This window comes from Hemiscyllium ocellatum, chromosome 3 (assembly GCF_020745735.1).
Source record: "Hemiscyllium ocellatum isolate sHemOce1 chromosome 3, sHemOce1.pat.X.cur, whole genome shotgun sequence".
NCBI lineage: Eukaryota > Metazoa > Chordata > Chondrichthyes > Orectolobiformes > Hemiscylliidae > Hemiscyllium > Hemiscyllium ocellatum.
In genome coordinates, this window is record NC_083403.1 from 11,514,351 (window position 1) to 11,534,598 (window position 20,248).

A 20,248-nucleotide genomic window follows, 5' to 3' on the forward strand; every position below is an offset into this window, starting at 1 on the left:
GATGGGATAGTGTAGGGGGATGGGCTTAGATTAGTTCACAGGCTGGCACAACATCGAGGGCCGAAGGACGTGTTCTGTGCTGTATTGTCTTATGTTCAATGTTCTAAAGTCACTCTCCTTGGCTATCTAAAAGAGCAGGGTCCTTGTAACGTGTCTAAGCCTGAGTGACCATTCGAGAGAACACAGAATGATGTTGTTCCAGATTTGTTTTACAAATTGTCAACTAACTGTACAAGCTTATTCTCAAGAGTTTCTCATTCTTGGATTAACCAACCTTACACAAGGATTGAAAGGATTTTTCTTTTGGTTGTTTCAATCGTCCTTTCCTTACCTGGTTGGTACATCATGGCAGAAACAGCTTTACCCAACACAACAGCGTTGATGGTAACTTTGACTAAGTACCCTTGTTAATTTCTCTAGTTCTGATATGTACAGGTGAATTGTGCAGTTTTTATACCTAGCAAATCTGGTCTGTAGAACTGAACAATATTGGGCTAGTGAAGATGTTTTTATTAAATTTCTCAACCAGTATAGAAGTGTAATTCATCCTTTTTTTTAATTCACTGTGGGATGATGGCGTTACTGGCTGGGTCAGCATTTATTACCTGTTCCTGTTTGCCTTTGAGAAGGTGGTGATGAGCTGCTTTGTTGAATTGCTGTAGCCCCTGTGTTGTAGGCAGAGAAAGGCTGCAGGATCAAATCAGCAAATTGCTGACTGATCGAAACAGGCCTTTAACTGGGACAATGGGCTACCCCCTGCTTGGATCTGTAGGTAGTCTTATCAACTCCCATCTGACTTATGAGCAAACAGCCTGTGGCATGAATGAAGCCGTGGAACTCAAAGGTGCAAAGCTTTGTAGCTGTTGGACTCCATTTTCCAAAACTGCCAGAAGCTAAAAAATCCTGCCTCATTCAGACTCATCGAGTCATACAGCATGGACACAGATCCTTCAGTCCAACCCGTCCATGCTGACCATGCTTTCCAAACTAAACTAGTCCCATTTGCCTGTGCTTGGCCCATATCCCTTCAGATCTTTTCTATTTGTAGGTGTCTGTTCACATGTCTTTTTAAATGTTGGAATTGTACCTGTATCTACCACTTCCTCTGACAATTCATTCTGCATCTGAACCAGTCTCTGTGTGAAAAAGGTGCCCCACCATTCCTTTTAAATCTTTCTCTTCTCATCTTAAAAAATGTCCTCTACATTTGAACTCCCCTACACCAGGGAAAAGACCTTTGCTGTTCAACTTATCTGTGGCCCTCATGGTGTGCTTGGTGAGGAATGCAGCAGCCTAGAGAGAGATGCAGACAAATTAAGCAAATGGGCAGAAAGTTGGCAGATGAAATATAGTGTGGAAAAACATGAGGTTATGCACTCAGCATGATGAATAGAGGACCTGAATATTACTTGAATGGGGAAAGACTGCGTAAAGCTACAGCACAGAGGGATTCGGGAGTCCTCCTGCATAAATCACAAAGAAGCTAGCATCCAAGTCAGTGAGTAATAGGGGGTGCCAATGGAATGTTGACCCTTATTTCGAAGGGAATGTAGTGTAAAAATAGGGAGCTCTTGCTAAAACTATACAAGGCACTAGTCAGTCCACAGATGAAATACTCTGAATAGTTTTGGCTCACTTTCCTCAGGAAAGATATGCTGGCATTGGAGGCAGTGCAGAGAAGCTTCTCATGGCTCATATACCACAGGCCCAAGGATAACCACAGGCCCAAGGATAACCACACCCATGGACAACATCTCTTCTTGAACTTCCTCCCGAAACACATTAAAACAGCCATCCCCGATGGACAAGCCCTACGCATACACAGGATCTGTTCAGATGAGGAGGAACAGGATGGACACCTGAAGGTGTTAAAGGACGCCCTCATAAGAATAGGATACTATGTTTAACTCATTGATCGCCAATTCCGATGTGTCACAGCAAGAAACCATAATGATCTACTCAGGAGACAGACAAGGGGTACAACTAATAGGCACCATTCGTTGTCTAGTACTTCCCAGGAGCGGAGAAACTATACCATGTTCTTCACAGCCAGCAACGCGTTATTTATGAGGATGAGCACCTCGCCAAGATCCTCTCTCGGCTTCCACTTCTCACCTTTAAACAACCGCCAAACCTTAAACACACCATTGTTCACAGCAAACTGCCTGGCCTTCAGGACGATATTGACCATGACACCGTAGAACACGCAAGATGTGTCAGAGTATTGACATGGATACCACCATTACACGTGGGGACATCAGCCGCCATGTACACAGCAGGTACTCATGTGACTCGTCCAACGTTGTCTATTTCATACACTGCAGACAAGAATGTTCTGAGGCATGGTACATTGGGGAGACCAAGCAGCTGCTATGGCAACAGGTGAATGGACACCCTGCAACAGACAGGGATGCTCCCTCCCAGTTGGGGAACACTTCAGCGGTCAAGGACATTCGGCCTCAGATCTTCGGGTGACCATCCTCCAAGGCAGACTTCGAGACAGGCAATAACGTAAAGTGGCTGAACAGATGCTAATAGCCAAGTTCAGTACCCGTGAGGATTGCGTTGGTTCATGTCACACTACAGATAACCCCACTATACTATACACTCTCACACACATACACACAACACCTACTGTTACACACTCATGCAGACCTGCTCTCATATACACTCAGTCTGTCAGACTCACACACCCCCACACTCATACTCACGTGCACACCTTCTCACAGGCATATACTCCGTCACACACACACACACACACACACACACACACACACACACACACACACACACACACACACAACCTCACATGCACATACACTCACACACTCTATCCCTCTCTTCTCTCCCCCCATACAGTCTCTCTCCCTTTCTCTCTCTGTCTCTCTTGTTCTCACACACACACACGCACACACCCTCTTTATCATAAGTCTTTGGGGTGAATTTGCATTTGCAAATTTATATTTGTAGATACATTTTATTTTGTTCAAAAAGCATACAATCTGTAGGCAGTCAATTCATGTGACATTTTATAAATTCCTACTTTGGAAATAGAACAGTCTGTCTCAAGGTTGGAATACAGACAGATTCTAACTTCACACCTTTAATGCGTTGTCTGAGCTGAGATGTCACTTTTTTAAAAATAAAACCTTAAGATATCTCAGGAATGTGACTTGAAAAAGGTTCAGGGATTTACATATTAATGAATCGAAATCTGCAACCGATTTGAAGTGATTAAGACTTAACAATCTAGGTTTGTTCAATACATCGCATTAGTTGTATGACACTTTGACCTTTTACTATAAATTCTGGGTCCTGTGATACTGCCCCACTAGCTACCTGTACTTCCAAATAAACCTGTTGGACTATAACCTGGTGTTGTGTGATTTTTAATGTTGTCCACCTATAGACGGATGTCTTATGAGGGGGGGTTGAGTAGTTTGGGTCTGTACTGGTTGGAATAAATGACTAAGGTGACCTTACTGAAACATAGATTCCGAGAGGACTTGAGAAAGCAGGTGCAGAAAGGTTGTTTCCCCTTGTGGGAGGGTCTAGGACCAGAGGGCATCATCTCAGAATGAAGGATCACACATTTAAGACATATGTGGAGGACTTTCTTCTCATAGGGTACCAACTCTCTGATTTTGTTCAACAATACCTTTTTGTCCCCCAGTCCAGTTGTATACTTTCTAACTGGCTGAAAGTAGCTAATTCATTGTCTGTCACCAGTCCATTTTGAGGTCATTTCTGGTTGCTATAATTTGATTTCACTCCACACAGTGCATTTTCCCACCAGGGAGTGTAATACATGCTGCGAACCAAGATGCCATGGCAGTAAGGGAATGTCATGCCGCAATTACACAGTCCTTCACTACAGGAAGTAAGTGTGAGTTGTGGCAAAAACAGCCTATTGATCTAATTTTCTTAATGCTAAATGGAGCTGTTGTATTGATTCTTTCTTGCCCATAAATAAATATCGCTGATGGGTTGTTTTGCATGTGGAACCGTTCCCAGGCCCCAGAGAGAACCACGACTGAGACTGTTCTCACAACTGAAGGATTTTACCCTGTCGTTAGCAAAACGGGGATTACTTAAATAGATCCGAAAGGCAAATATTGCAAATTGTAAAGAAGGTCTTTTATTGGTAGCTGCTTTAGATACAGGAAGCAGAACCTAAACCATGACTGTTGCTAATTGAAAGGATAACCATTATGAGATAGTATTTCTTCATCTGTAAGAGGTTTTGTAAGTGTGAAGAGTGCATGGGAATGTGCTGTTGAATGTGCAATAAGTGTTTGCTGAACATGTCCCTTTTGAGATTTTAATGTACAAAACTTATATTTCTTTGTCCTGTGATTAAAAAGGTCTAAATTGTCTTTGCCTAAAAATCTTTGCAGCCTGGTCCTCCTCTTACTTATGATTTCACTGGAAGTGTGTGTCTGTGTGTGTATATTCTATAGATTCTGAACAATGTTTGAGTTATGTTGTAGGGAATAAAAAACTGCTTTAAAGCACACTTTCTGCATACTAGCACATCGATCAAGACCACTTGCAGGTTGCATCCTACCATGACCCACTGAGGAGAGAGTTGCTGACAGAGCTAAGATTGCAGACTATTCTCTCTCCTTCTGTTTTTCAAGTCAGAGAAGGCAAGGCAGTGCTTAGGGTGGCATGTCTGCCCTTGTATGCATGGAGTAATGGGATGGCATCTCTTGTCATAGAAGTATTGCAGGAAGGCATTTTGTATTGTTTTTCTCTTTGCTGCCTGTGGGAAAGTATCTCACCTTCATTGGCAATGACCACGAATGACAGAAACAAGATCAGCACTTAACTAAGAAAACCCAGACATGCATTCTGTCAGTGTGAGATGCAGTGCTTTCTGCTGGGGGACTGCAGCTCTCAAGAAAAACATTAGTAAGTGGCATGCTTCCTTGCCAGGAAGTGTTTTGGGAATGATTCTGCTGTATAAGTTGTGTTGTTTGGGATGCGTGAAGAAAAGAAGTATAATATATCTGAAAAAGTAGTTATCTGGCAGCAGTGGTTTAATGGGAATTAAACAGTTGCTATGACTGTGAAAAGGCCAGTGCTTTGGAGCATATTTCATGACTGAGCATAGTTTGGAGCATGTCATCACTGAATGTCTGAGACTGGCTGTGGTCTGGGTTTTACACCCATAAATTGGCCATTCTGCAGTGACCAAAACCTGGGTCAAGAAGATGGGTCTTAAAGGACAAGAGGGCATATAAGTTAAGGAGGCAGTTCCAAAGTGAGAGCTGAGATAGCTGGAGGCACTGCTGCCAATAGTGAAGGGAGAACTCTTGAGAGCTAAAGTTGAAGGCGTGGACCATTCTGGAAGTTGTAAGATTAGAGATTGCAGTAAAGGAATTTGAGCACAAGGATGAGAATTACAAATAAAGGCAAAAAATACTTGAAACACTTACTGGGTCAGGCAGCAATGTCAGAACAATATAAAAATAGGAACAGAAACAAAGATATGGCACCCTCAAACCTGCTCCACCATTCAATATGAGCATTGCTCAGCTCCGGTCCAACTGCATATTCCTCTCTGCATCTGCTGTCCCTTGATTCTGTAAGAGACCAAAACATCTGTCTTATCACAGCCTTAAATAAACTCTGTTGATGTATGCCTGACCCTCTGGGATAGAGAGTTCTAAAGATTCACACAACCCTTTTGAGTGGGGAAATTTCTCCTCATCCTTATCCCAAGGCTCTGACCCCATGGTCTAGATCTCGAAGCCGGGAAATAACATTTCAATATCCACCCTGTCAAGTGTCTGCATAATCCCCAGAGTTTCAATAAGATGAGCTATGATCATCTAAACACCAGCGAGTATAGACCAAACATACTCGGACATCCATCACAGTACAGTCATTCCAGGGACCAATCTACTGAACCATTGCTGTACTCTCTTCAATGCAAATATGTCTTTCTTTAAATATGGAGTCCTAAGTTGCACACAAAGTATTCCAGGTATTTTCTTACAAAGCCTTGAATAATTGTAGCAAGCCTCCTTTGTTCTTGTACTTAAACCTTCTTGCAGTAAAGAACAATATGCCGTAACAATATGTCTTTGAATATCAGTAATTTGAAGTTTCTCACCGTTTTAAAAAAAAATTACTGTTCTTTTCAATGGTTACCATCAAGACTAGGTAGCCAGGTCTGTCAATCAAAAGGTGGCATGGAGGCAGAGCCGAGGAGTCAGACATCACACAGAGCCGTGGTGATAGGGGACTCCATAGTGAGAGGAACTGAACGGGGTTTTTGTGGCAACAAGTGGGATTTAAGGATGGTGTGTTGCCTTCCTGGTGCCAGGATTAAGGACATCGCAGACAAGAATGCAGGAAATCCTCAAGGGCGAAGGTGAAGAGCCAGAGGTGGTGGTACATGTCGGCACAAATGATGTCGGAAAGAAGAGGAGGAACATACTACAGCGGGACTTCGGAGAACTAGGAAGAAGGCTGAAAAGCAGGACGCCCAGGGTGGTTGTCTCCGGTTTGCTTCCAGTTCCTCAGGCTGGAGAGGCCAGAAACGGGGAGATAATTCAAGAAAGACAACGGTATCAATGAGGCAGAACTCTGAAAAAGGGATCATGCCGCAAGGTTGAGTGAAATAGGAGTTGATGGGAAGGGTGTAACAAATTAAAAATACTAGACATGAATGCACGAAGCATTAGAGATAAGATGGATGAACTTGAGGCTCTTTCGGAAATTGGCAGATACGATATTGTGGAGATAACTGAGATGTGGCTTCAAGTGGACAGGGCCTGGGAAATGAAAATTCAAGGCTACACATGCTATTGTAAGGACAGACTGACGGGCAGAGGGGGTGGGGTGGCCATGTTGGTAAGGGATGATATTCAGTCCCATGTGTGGGGGGACTTAGAATCAGGGGATGTAGAGTCAGTATGGATAGAGCTGAGAAATTCTAAGGGTAAAAAGACCCTCTTGGATCTACAGGCCCCCAAACAGTAGTCTGGATGTCGGATGTAATTGAATCAGGAGCTGAAATTGGTCCGTTGCAAAGATATTACTACAGTTGTTATGGGGGATTTCAACATGCAGGCAGACTGGGAGAATCAGGATGGTATTGGACCTCAAGAAAGAGACTTTGTGGAGTGTCTCCGAGATGGATTCTTAGAACAGCTGGTGCTGGAGCCTACCAGGGAGAAGGCAATTCTGGATCTGGTATTGTGTAACGAACCAGAATTGGTCAGGGACCTCGAAGTGAGGGAGCCATTAGGAAGTAGTGACCAGAATACAATAAGCTTCAATCTGCAATTTGAGAGGGAGAGGGTACAATCGGAAGTGACAATATTTCTTTTGAATAAAGGGAACTATGGAGCTATGAGGGAGGAGCTGGCCAAAGTTCAATGATGCAATACCTTAGCAGGGATGGCCGTGGTGGAACAATGGCGGATATTTCTGTGTATAATGCAGAAGTTGCAGGATCAGTTCATTCCTAAAAGGAAGAAAGATCCTAGGAGGAGGAGGAGGCATGGCTGGCCGGGACTGACAAGGGAAGTTAAGAAACATATAAAATTAAAAGAGAAAATGTATAACAAAGCAAAGATAAGTGGGAAAACGGAGGACTGGGAAGCTTTTAAAGAACAACAGAGGATTACTAAGAAGGAAATACGCAGAGGAAAAATGAGGTACGAAGGTATACTGGCCAAAAATATAAAGGAGGATAGTAAAAGCTTTTGATAAAGTCCCACATATGAGGTTAGTGAGCAAAATTAGGGCGCATGGTATTAGGGGCAAAGTACTAATTTGGATTAAAGTTGGTTGGCTGATAGGAAACAAAGAGTAGTGATAAACGGCTCCATTTCGGAATGATAGACAGTGACCAGTGGGGTACCGCAGGGATCCGTGCTGGGACCGCAGCTTTTTACAATATATGTTAATGATATAGAAGACGCTTTAGTAATAACATTAGCAAATTTGCTGAAGATACTAAGCTGGGTGGCAGGGTGAAATGTGAGGAGGATATTAGGAGATTACAGGGTGACCTGGACAGGTTAGGTGAGTGGTCAGATGCATGGCAGATGCAGTTTAATGTGGATAAATGGATGGTTATCCACTTTGATGGCAAGAACAGGAAGGCAGATTACTACCTAAATGGAATAAATTTAGATAAAGGGGCAGTACAAAGAGATCTGGGTGTTCTTGTACACCAGTCAATGAAGGTAAGCATGCAGGTACAGCAGGTAGTGAAGAAGGCCAATAGCATGCTGGCCTTCACAACAAGAGGGATTGAATATAGAAGCAAAGAGGTTCTTCTGCAGCTGTACAGGGCCCTGGTGAGACCATACCTGGAGTACTGTGTGCAGTTCTGGTCTCCAAATTTGAGGAAAGATATTCTGGCTACTGAGGGAGTACAGCGTAGGTTCACGAGGTCAATTCCTGGAATGGCGGGACTACCTTATGCTGAAAGACTGAAGCGACTGGGCTTGTATACTCTTGAGTTTAGAAGACTGAGAGGGGATCTGATTGAGACATATAAGATTATTAAAGGATTGGACACTCTGGAGGCAGGAAAGCTGTTTCCGCTGCTGGGTGAGTGCCAGAGGACACAGCTTAAAAATACGGGGTAGACCATTTAGGACAGAAATGAGGAGAAACTTCTTCACCCAGAGAGTGGCTGTGTGGAATGCTCTGCCCCAGGAACAGGATACTAATTAAGGATAATCAGCTATGATCATATTGAATGGTGGTGCAGGCTCGAAGGGCAGAATGTCCTACTCCTGCACCTATTGTCTGTTGTCACCTGTGTAAATGCAGGGGATAAACTCTCAGCCCCACGAAGACACAGTGACTAACACTGATAGGATGGCACAGTGGCTCAGTGGTTAGCACTGCTGCCTTGCAGCGCTAGAGATCCAGGTTCGATTCCACCCTCTGGTGACTGTCTATGTGGAGCTGGTGACGATTTGCCACGGCAGATTCACTGCTGATGATAAGCCACTGCCAGTTCTCCACCAGCGTTTCTCCACTGGGGTTGTTTGACCTCTGGAGACTATTCGCCACCGGAAGTATATATATAAATGTACCGATTGTTTTCCCTCCCACCAGTTCTTTCATACTTCTCAGTCCTCTTGTTCAACCACAAGGGATGAACTCAGATTTCTCCAGTTTCCTCATTTCCCCTCCCCCCACCTTGTCTCAGTCAAATCCCTCGAACTCAGCACCGCCCTCCTAACCTGCAATCTTCTTCCTGACCTCTCCGCCCCCACCCCCTCTCCGGCCTATCACCCTCCCCTTGACCTCCTTCCACCTATCGCATCTCCAACGCCCCTCCCCCAAGTCCCTCCTCCCTACCTTTTATCTTAGCCTGCCTGGCACACCCTCCTCATTCCTGATGAAGGGCTTATGCCCGAAACGTCGAATCTCCTGCTCCTTGGATGCTGCCTGACCTGCTGCGCTTTTCCAGCAACACATTTTCAGATCTCTGATCTCCAGCATCTGCAGGCCTCACTTTCTCCCCTTTATTTATACAACTACATACTACATATTGATAAAAAAAAGGTAAAATAAATATCATTTTTATTGGTTTATATATAAAAATGAGTTACAAACTTTAACCAGAAAAAGGAAATATATTTTAAAAATCTTTATCATGGCAGTAAAATCTCACATTAATATTAAACAATGAAATTTTATTTCATTTGATAGTTATGTGCTATTCCTCTAAGATATTCCAAACAATCTCTTTCACCGTATTCAAGAACAATTTTCTGTGATTCTTCTGCACGACGTTTTAAACTTGTTTTCACTTTTGCAGCTTGGACACTTGCTGCGGGAGGGGAATGTGTGTGTTCGTTTATTGTTTTTATCACAGTGCCACTCTTAGTGTGGATCCGTCCATTACATCGGCCCCTTTGTTCCCATCACCAAAACTTAATACTTGAATCACTCTTGGATAGTTTATCAAAAACACATATAAAACCATCGTGGTAAAACTTCTTATTTCCACGTTTACTAATAATTTCTGTTTCCATTTTGAAGACTTGAGGGTAAATGAAAAAAGAACAAGCTTAAAAAACAAACTCTTCTGTAACGAAAATAAGTTGTTACTGAAACAACGCAAACACTACCTTAACCAATAGAACAACCATTTAGATATGCTTGTTCTCTAACATTTTAAACGTTGTTAAATAAAATATATGACATATTTGCGGTGGCGAATTGTCTTCAGTGTCCAATGGGCGGTGGCTAAGCGTCCTCAGTGGTCAAAGGGCAGTCGCTAATCGTCGGCGGCGAATGGTCCCATCCTGGTCTGTGTGAGTTTGCACGTTCTCCCGTTTCTGTGTGGATTTCCTCTGGGTGCTCCATTTTCCTCCCATGATCCCAAGATTAGGTGGATTGCCATGCTAAATAGCTGAATCTCTAACTTTGATCTATGTGACTCTCCATTGATTATAACCCACCAACTTGAAAATGCCTCCTTTATCCCCAGTCTTGGGCTCCTGTGCATTAACCTACCCTCCCTCCATATTAAGGCAGAGAAAACGTACTGCAGAAACTCAGGGGACTAAAATCCAACAAATCCTTAGGACTGCTGTTTTTTCAAAATTCCCTCGATTCTGAAACAGTCCCTGAAGATAAGAAGTTAAGGAATGTAATAAAACAAAAACCTGCAGGTGCTGAAGATCTGAAAAGCAGACATTGCCGGAGAAACTCAGCACGTCAGGCCCTAATTGCAGAGAGAAAAGTAGAATTAACGTTTCGAGTCCGATGACCCTTCATCAGAATGGAGTCAGTTCTGTCAGAGCTGTGAGGGCAGAGTCCTTATTTATATTTAAAGCTGAGTTAGAGAAATCCTTGATGAATAGAGGAAAGTGGAGGGGTGTCAGATCAGCCATGAGCCAGTTGAATAGTGGAACAGGCCCGAGGCCTCCTTCTGTTCCTCACAGGCAAGGCGAGCCATTGTTACACATTTCTGATTGCCTTTGAGAAAGTCATTGGTGAGTTTCCTTCTTGAATCACTGCAGTGTGTATTAGGTAGGTAGACCAATAATGCTAATGAAAGCGGGGAAATTCCAGGATTTTGACCTGAAGGAACAATGATTTTGTTCCATGTCAGAGTTTGGAGCGATTTTTGCAGGTGGAGGTGTTCCCAGGCACTTGTTGCCCATGTTCTTCCAGACTGGAAAGGTCTTTAGTTTGGGCTCCTTATGCCACGCTTGGTCAGATGCTATCTTGATGGCCAGGGCAGTCATCTTCATCTTACTTCTGAGTTCGACTCTTTTCTTCCTGTTTGCACCAAAACTTAAATGAGGCCAGGAACTCAGTGACTCTGACAGAACCGAACTCATCTCTACCTACCTCGATACTGTCCAGTCCCCCCAGTCCAGGAACTTCCCACATATGTTTGAGACACCACCCACGCCCTCCACCTCCTCCAAGACTTCCATTTCCCCGGCCCCCAATGCCTCATCTTCACCATGGACATCCCATCCCTCTACACCACCATCCGCCATGACCAGTGTCCTCCAAGCCCTTTGTTTCTTCCTCTCACGACGTCCCCAACAGTACCCTTCCACCGACACTCTCATTTGTTTGGCTGAACTGGTCCTCACCCTTAACAATTTCTCCTTCTTCAAATCCTCCCACTTCCTCCAGACCAACGGGGTAGCCATGGGCACACCCATATGGCTCCAGCTATGCCTGTCTCTTTGTTGGCTACGTCCATCTTCCGTAGTTACACCGCCACCACTCCCCACCTCTTCCTCCGCTACATTGATGCCACCTGCATTGGCGCCACCTCTTGCTCCCGTGAGGAGGTTGAGCAGTTCATCAACTTCACCAGCACATTCCACCCTGACCTTAAATTCACCTGGACCACCTCTGATAACTCCCTCCCCTTCCTGGACCTCTCCATCTCTATCAATGACGACCAACTTGACAATGACATTTTTACAAACCCTCCGACTCCCACAGCTACCTGGATTACACCTCTTTCCACCCTACCTTCTACAAAAATGCCTTCCCGTACTCCCAAATCCTCTGCCTCCACTGTGTAGAGTTATGAAAATGTACAGCATGGAAACCGATCCTTTGGTCCAATCCGTCCATGCTGACCAGATATCCCAACCCTAGTCCCACCTGCCAGCACCCGACCCATATCCCTCCAAACCCTTCTTATTCATATACCCATCCAAATGCCTCTTAAATGTTGCAATTGTACCAACCTCCACCACTTCCTTTAGCAGCTCATTCCATACACGTACCACCCTCTGCATGAAACAGTTGCCCCTTAGGTCTCTTTTATATCTTTCCCCTCTCACCCTAAACCTATGCCCTCTAGTTCTGGACTCCCCCACCCCAGGAAAAAGACTTTGTCTATTTATCCTATCCATGGCCGTCGTAATTTTGTAAACCTCTATAAGGTCACCCCTCAGCCTCTGACGCTCCAGGGAAAACAGCCCCAGCCTGTTCAGCCTCTCCCTGTAGCTCAAATCCTTCAACCCTGGCAACATCCTTGTAAATCTTTTCTGAACCCTTTCAAGTTCACAACATCTTTCCGATAGGAAGGAGACCAGAATTGCACGCAATATTCCAACAGTGGCCTAACCAATGTCCTCTACAGCCGCAACATGACCTCCCAACTCCTGTACTCAATACTCTGACCAATAAAGGAAAGCATACCAAACGCCTTCTTCACTATCCTATCTACCCGCAGCTCCACTTTCAAGGAGCTATGAACCTGCACTCCAAGGTCTCTTTGTTCAGCAACACTCCCTAGGACCTTACCATTAAGTGTATAAGTCCTGCTAAGATTTGTTTTCCCAAAATGCAGCACCTCACATTTATCTGAATTAAATTCCTTGTGGGCAAATTAGATAAGGAGTACAACATTCAGATGGCATGTGTTGAGGCCTGTTCGTCAAGTTGTTAGTCAATTAATTAGCATCGCAAATCCACATTGATTATTCCTGTCTCTGATTCTACTCTTTTGTCAGTAAGATTCTAATTTAAATCCTTCTCCCACCTCTAAAATGTTGGCTCAGTTGGAGGATAGAAAAGCTGTGTTACAGGAGGGAAGGAAGAGAAGAAGTTAAAGGAGCCTTGGGCAGTAGAAGGATGGTGAGGGAAAGGAAGTAAAATTAAAGATACAACAAAGGAAGGGAGGGAGTGGACTGAAACCTTCTGATAAGATCTGCCTTTGAGACCAAAGAGTTAATGGTACTGTAAAAAGTAAAGTCTTTTGACATTTGAGTAGTATTATTAGAATGTTGGTGATTCTTTGATGTCCAAGTGTGCAGTGATAGCGTGTAAAACTGCTTGCCTCGGGAAAACAGCGTTTTCTGAAGTCCTTTTAGCAATCTAAGCATTAAAATAGTGACTGCTGTTAAAGTGTTCTCGGGGCAATTTGATGTGATAAATTATATATTATAAGCTGATGCAATTAACTGTAAACTGGTACAATAATTCATTTTAACCTAAACCACTGAAACACAGCAGGTGTACTTAGTTTTTGCCTTTCATTTTAATGAGAAATTGCTTTCCGTCTTGATGAATCGCTTATGAGCCACTGATTAGTGTCATTAGTAAACTGATGAGTCTTTCATTGTACAGCAATATTAGCTGTTCCATTTGGTAGTTATTGTGTGATTTTACTGTTTGAGCCTTAGGAGTTACAGGCAAAGGGTTGTGAAAACACATGGCTCACCTTGACTTTTGTCTGAATAAAACCATCTGGATTGGAAAATCTCCATTGTGACTTATTATGTTTTGACTATTATTCTGAGAGAAGAAAAGGACTGATCCATACCATATGCAGTGGGAGAGAATGTGAACTGTAATGGTTTCTAAAACACATTGAAGGCGAGTGTTTTGAAAGAATTTGCTTTTGATTGATCTTCTATGTGTGAAATCTTTCTCAAGGCTCTCATTCATTTGTTGAATATTGACCAGAAAGAATTTCAAGGCTAGGTTGTGGTTGGGGATGGCTGATAGCCTGTGTACTGATATTTGTGTTTTTCTGGAGTCCGGCTGCAGTATGAGGTGATACCGGAATGGTATGAAGCATTATTAGGTCGCAGCTAGAGGATTGTGAGCAGGTCTGGAATCCACATTGTAGGAGTGATGTGATAGCACTGGAGAGGGTGCAGAGGTGATTTACTGGGGTGTAGCCTGGGCTAGAGAGTTTCAGTTACGAAGAGAGATTGGACAGACTGTCGTTTTTTTCCCCTTGGAGCAGAAGAAACTGAGGGGGGGGTACATGATTAAGATGTATCGAGGGGCATAGACAGGCAAAACCTTTTCCTTTTGTTGGAGGGATCACTGACTGGAGGGTTTAGATTTAAGGGAAAGAGCAAGAGGTTTGGAGGAGAGGAAAAACGTTTTCACCCAGCAGCTGGTGACAATCTAGAACTCACTGCTTGTAAAGGCTCAAAATTTAGATGTGCACTTGGGATGCTCTTGGCCAGGTACTGGAAAATGGGATTAGAATAGTTAGGTGGTTGTTTTTGGCCAACTTTGACGTAATAGGCTGAAGGGCCTTTTTTCTGTGTTGTCAATCTCAGTGATTCTAGCCAACAGCATATTGTCGACAAAGATAAAGCTCATTAAATAAAATCAGCATGGACACAAAGTTGACCAAGTGACTGGAAATAGTGGGGTGAACCATTGTTTTTTGAACTGGAGAAAGATAGATAGTGGGAATAGAGTGGAGGTGGAGAAGATGTTTCCATTAGTAGGAAAGACTAGGACCCAGTCTCAGAGATTTGGGCACAGCCTCAGAGTGAAGGGATTACCCTTTAGACCGAGATGAGGAGGAATTTCTTCACAGGTGGTGAATCTATAGAACTCTTCTGCAAAGGGCTGTGAACGACAAGCCATTGAGTATATTTAATACCGAGATAGATAGGCTGTTGATTAGTTAGAGGAATAAAGGTTATAGAGAGAAGGCAGGAGAATGGGGTTGAGAAACATATCAACCAGGATTGAATAGTGGGGCAGAATTGATGAGTCAAATGGCCTAATTCTGTTCTGATATCTTATGATCTTCTGGTTCCCAGGACACAGTATGAGGCCACTTTGTTTTTTGATCTACAGTAATGATCCTTACTTGGAAACGTAGGGCATAATTTCAAATCCTGAAAATATCCTCTGTTATGAGAAGGATAGTGATTTGATTTCAACAGGGCATAGGCTGATAGATGAAATTTGATAAAGTATGAAGTGATAGATGTCAGTAAGAAGAGTGAGAAGAAATAAAAAATAAAGAATTCAAGTAAAACTGGTGCAGGAGTAGGAGAAAATGGGCACAAATCATTGAAGGCGGCAGAGCCAGTTGTGAAACTACTTAAAAAGGTCCTTGGTATGTTGGACATTAATAAATGCAGGCATCATAGAACATAGAAAAATACAGCGCAGTACAGGCCCTTCGGCCCTCGATGTTGCGCCGACCGAAGCCTACCTAACCTACACTAGCCCAATAACCTCCATATGCTTATCCAATGCCCGCTTGAATGACCATAAAGAGGGAGAGTCCACCACTGCTACTGGCAGGGCATTCCATGAACTCACAACCCGCGAGTAAAGAATCTACCCCTAACATCTGTCCTATACCAACCTCCCCTTAATTTAAAGCTGTGCCCCCTAGTAACAGCTGACTCCATTAGCAGAAAAAGGTTCTCATTGTCAACCCTATCTAAACCCCTAATCATCTTGTACACCTCTATCAAATCTCCCCTAAACCTTCTTTTCTCCAATGAGAACAGCCCCAAGTGCCTCAGCCTTTCCTCATACGATCTTCCTACCATGCCAGGCAACCCGTTCCAGTGCCTCCACATCCTTCCTATAGTATGGCGACCAAAACTGCACACAATACTCCAGATGCGGCCGCACCAGAGTCTTATACAACTCTATCAATGATGAAATGATGAACCTTTTTAAAACAGTACAATAACCAACTGAATTATAATGTCAAATGCTGTCTCCAACCTATTTAGAAAATTTTCAAAGTGATTAAAAAGGCTGCAAAACAATTTCTAAGAAGAGCTAAGTGATCCCCACTGCCCAGTCAGATTGGAGAATCTGGACTGCTGTTGGCATTATCGAAAGCAGAGACTTCATAGAGAGGTTGGTGTTCAAAACCTTAAGGATTCTGTACAGAGTAAAGAGGTAGAACTGTTCCCGTTGACTAATGGGTTAGGAACCAAAGCAGACAAATTCAAAGTCACTGGTAAAAGAACCAGAGATGAAATGAGAGATTTTTTAAATGAACAATTTAGGATCTGAATTGCTCTGTCCTTATGTATGGTGGAAACAAACAAACTGCAGAAACTGAAATCCAGAGCAGACAGACAATGAAACAAGGTTATACCTGGAACATTGATCTCTCCACCTCCTGATGCTGCCTGGTTTGATGTGTTCTTCCAGCCTCCTGCCTGACTACTCTGTGTATGGTGGAGGCAGATTTAATCATGCCTTCCAAAGGGAATTGGACTGCTATCTGAATGCGATGAGGAAAAGCCATACAGGGAAGTGAAGGAATTGAGATGTTCCTGTTGAAAATTGTCCTGGCTATGAGGGGCTGAATGACTTGCTGTGATGTGACCATTCTAAGATTGTATAAGGGCTCTGTAAGCACTGAGATCTCTTTTCCACAAGATAAGTGGTTTATTGATGACAGAATAAAACTGAATTAAGTTAAGAAATAATTATAGTTCTCAAAGGAATACTTGTAATTCTAGCAACATTTTTTTGTCATTTGAGCGGTAAAGCTGGAGGAGGATGGAATCTGTATTTATAAAGCTGAGTAAACCATACTCGTAGTATCAAACAACAAAGACTCGAGCCCTTAACTCTATCCTCTGGTAATCATCAATGCCGCCAGAACATTTGCTATAAGGTTCTCTGCTGCTCGCACCCTTAATTTTAAGCTAAATGTATTGTTGTACCTCTTTTGATCTGCCTAGCACAAAACATCGCTGGACAATGGAATTATTCAACTTCACCCTGTACTACCCAGCTGTAGGGCAAGCCGGGCCACTCCCATCGTGGTCCATCCGTTTATGTGGAGCAATTTAGTTATGAAAAAAGGTGGGATAAACTCAGATTTTTTTTTAGAACAGAGAAGGCTAAGGAAGAACCTGATAGATGTGTGTAAGATTATAGAGGGGTTTGAACAGGGTGGATACAAAGCAGCTATTCCCCTTAGTTAAAGGGTCAATAATGAGAGGGCATAGTTTTAAAGTCAAAGTTCTGAGAGGGATTTTGAGGAAATGTTTTTCACCCAGAAGGTGGTGGGAATCTGGAATGCACTACGTCAGAGGGTAGTAGAGGTGGGAAACCTCACAACTTTCAAGTACGTGGATGAGCAGTTGAAGTGTCATAACGTTCAAGGCTTTGGGTCAAGTGCTGGAAAGTGAGATGAGTATAGGTAGGTCAGCACATGCTTGGTGGGCTGAAGGGTCGCTGTTGTATGACTCTGACTGTGACACATTAAGCACCTTCCTCAACGCCTTTTGTGTAGAGCTTGGATCCTTGAATAGAAAAAAAAACTAAAGATGAAAATCAAAGGAATGTAGCACATAAACCGTCCTTCCAGAATAATATCACATAAGTGCAATGCAGATCTGCACCCCTTTAAGGGAATTGTGAAAATTACTTTCGTAATTTTTCTTATTCTTGTGTAATAATTCTGTCATACATACAAACTGGCTGTTTTACTCAAAACGAGAGTGGACAAACTAAATTTACTCAGTTTGATTTATTTTGTCTTGGAATGAGCTCCTAGTCCTGCCTTCCCAATGTTAACGCCTGCGTTGTGCCTTGTAGGTGGTGGAAAGACTTTGAGGAGTCGGGAGTTGAGTCACTTGCTGTGCAATACCCATTCTCTGGCCTGCTCTTGTAGCCGAAGAGGTAAGGTGCCACAAAATAGGAACGGTTGAAAGCATGAAATTAGATTGTTTAGAAACAAATGTCAGTCTCACAATATGGGGTCACTCTAATTTGTTAGAATCAGAGAATCCCTACAATACGGAAAGAGGCCATTCAGTCCATGGAGTTTGCATTAACCCACTGAAGAGCTTCCTTCCCAGACCCACCCCTGACCCTATCCTTGTAACCCCACATTTACCATGGCTATTCCACCTAGTCTGCCCATCCTGGACTCCATGGAGCAAGTTAGCATGGCCAACCCACCTAACCTGCACAGCTTTGGACGATGGGAGGAAACCCACGCAGACACAGGAAGAACATGCAAACTCCACATAGACAGTCACTCAAGGCTGGAATTGAACCCAGATCCCTGGCATTGTGCTAACCACTGTGCCACGATGCCGCCCCAATTGCCTTCAGAAGTTTGTTTTGAGCTGCTTTCTTTAACCCTACATCCAGTGTGTGATGGAGTTACTGCCCGCAGTGAAAGTGTGTGTTCCAGGATTTACATAGCAACAGTGAAGGAAAAGCAACATGATTCCACGTTAGAATGGCAAAGAGAGGAGAAGGAACATGCTTGTCAGATTCTTCAGCAGCTGCTTTCTGTATCTTTCTTGGTGATAGATGTCATTGTTGAGGCTAGTGCTGTTGAGCAAGCCATGCAAGTTATTGCGGTGCTGCTTTTAAGTGGTACTGAGTGCCCACTGGGGAGGGTGTGATTGTTGAAGGTGGTTGTTGTGTTGTTGGAACTGTACTCATCTAGGCAATGGCAAGTATTCCATTACACTCCTGTATTGTATTGTATCAATGTGGAATAACTAGGGAATCAGGAGTTGAGTCACTCACCACAGAATACCTCATCTGTGATCTGTTCTTATAACCACAATATACTGTGATCCCACTATAACATGGTTGACGCAGATTGTATCTTGAAACAGCACTTATAGATGGGTTAGTGCTACTTAAGAGCATTGTTTCTTGCTATCCATAAATTCACCTGCACCTCATTATAAAAAATATAAGTCATTAATTTTGGAAATGCAGAACATGAATGACTTCTTGAATTAAAGAGTATGTATTTTTATGCAACATCATCTTGTACTCGTGTATCAATTGCTTTAGTCCTAGCAGTGATATGGGAGATTTTGTAAGATTTAATCTAGAAGTGCTTGTACTTGAAAGGAAAGACAAGCTTTCAACCAATCCCTATATTTCAAGACTAGATTTTAGAGTCACCATTTTGAGCCACTTTGTTCTGGTCTGCAAGCTCATCGTGTTAAACATAATTTCACGGTTTACCTGACACTTCATGTTTACTTAATGCTCTCCTTCTGTAGTCAGCATTCTAACAATCACAAACCATTCCTCATCTTTAAACTTGACAATGCCAATCTCTTCAATGGTGTCGAGTGATTTGTCGGTATTGTTATCTGACATCTCTTCAGCAGCTAGCTTCTAAGCTGGCTTTGCTTCTTTTTAGCTAAACCCTTGTGAGTAAAGTGATGGAGCATCTTGCAGTTAAACATTGATTTCCACATGCTGGACATGCTTTCTTGTCTTTGGTCTGATGTCCTCGACAATATTGACATCCTGCTCTTGGCCTTGATCTTTCATTGGTCCTTGAGCAAATATGTCTTCCTTTTTTTCCCCAGTGCTTTGTTCTCCTTCAGCCTGGATTGGTTCTCAGCATAATGTAAAGCCTCCACCATTCACCAATTAATCCATTCAGCTGATTATTGACAGCCCCCAAGCTCCTGCGCTTTCCTTCAATGTCCATTTCTCCTCCTTCAGTAGATGTGCTGTTCTATCAGGACCACATATGCCTAAGAGAATCCTGTCTCTGATGAGATCATCTTTCAATTGTCCAAACTCACAAGATTTAGCTTGATGTGTCAGTGCTGTCACATACTGACCAATAGTCTCCCCCTCTCATGAGCTCTGACGTTGAACCCATACTGTGCATATAAGATTCAAACATGTCTTCAAATCCTTCAAACGCTCAGCTTCTGAGATCTAGCTTGGAGCACTTTAGTTCTCAGTCTTTTTATTCAATCTATAGCTATTTCATACTTTTACAACAAAGACTGGAACAAATTCCAATTCTGTTTCATACCTCATTTCATTTCTACAGCATCTGGAACTGTAACGTTTACAGTCTTTCTAACTCCCCCAGTAATTGAAATTTGCAGACTATGGTTTAATTTTTTTGCAGTAGCTGACTTTTGTACAGCTCTGAAATTTCACTCAGTCTTAGTTCCCTCTTCTGATACTGCTTTTCATGTCAATTGTTTAATGGTTGCCTCTAATCAAATTGAAAGCATTTACAGCAGAGGTG

At 43.0% G+C, this 20,248-nt stretch overlaps 1 protein-coding gene across 6 annotated transcripts in view; it reads left to right on the top strand.

The window, feature by feature from the left end:
• The window catches only part of disp1 (dispatched homolog 1 (Drosophila)), a 335,964-nt gene that overhangs the window by 150,945 nt on the left and 164,771 nt on the right, over nt 1-20,248 (top strand). For 2 of the 6 annotated variants that reach the window (XM_060848440.1, XM_060848476.1), the window contains exon 2: nt 17,812-17,895. The exons of the other annotated variants lie outside the window; for them this stretch is intronic. The gene's annotated coding sequence lies outside the window, so the exon portion shown is untranslated. The remainder of the gene's footprint in view (nt 1-17,811; nt 17,896-20,248) is intronic. 6 annotated transcript variants of the gene reach the window in all.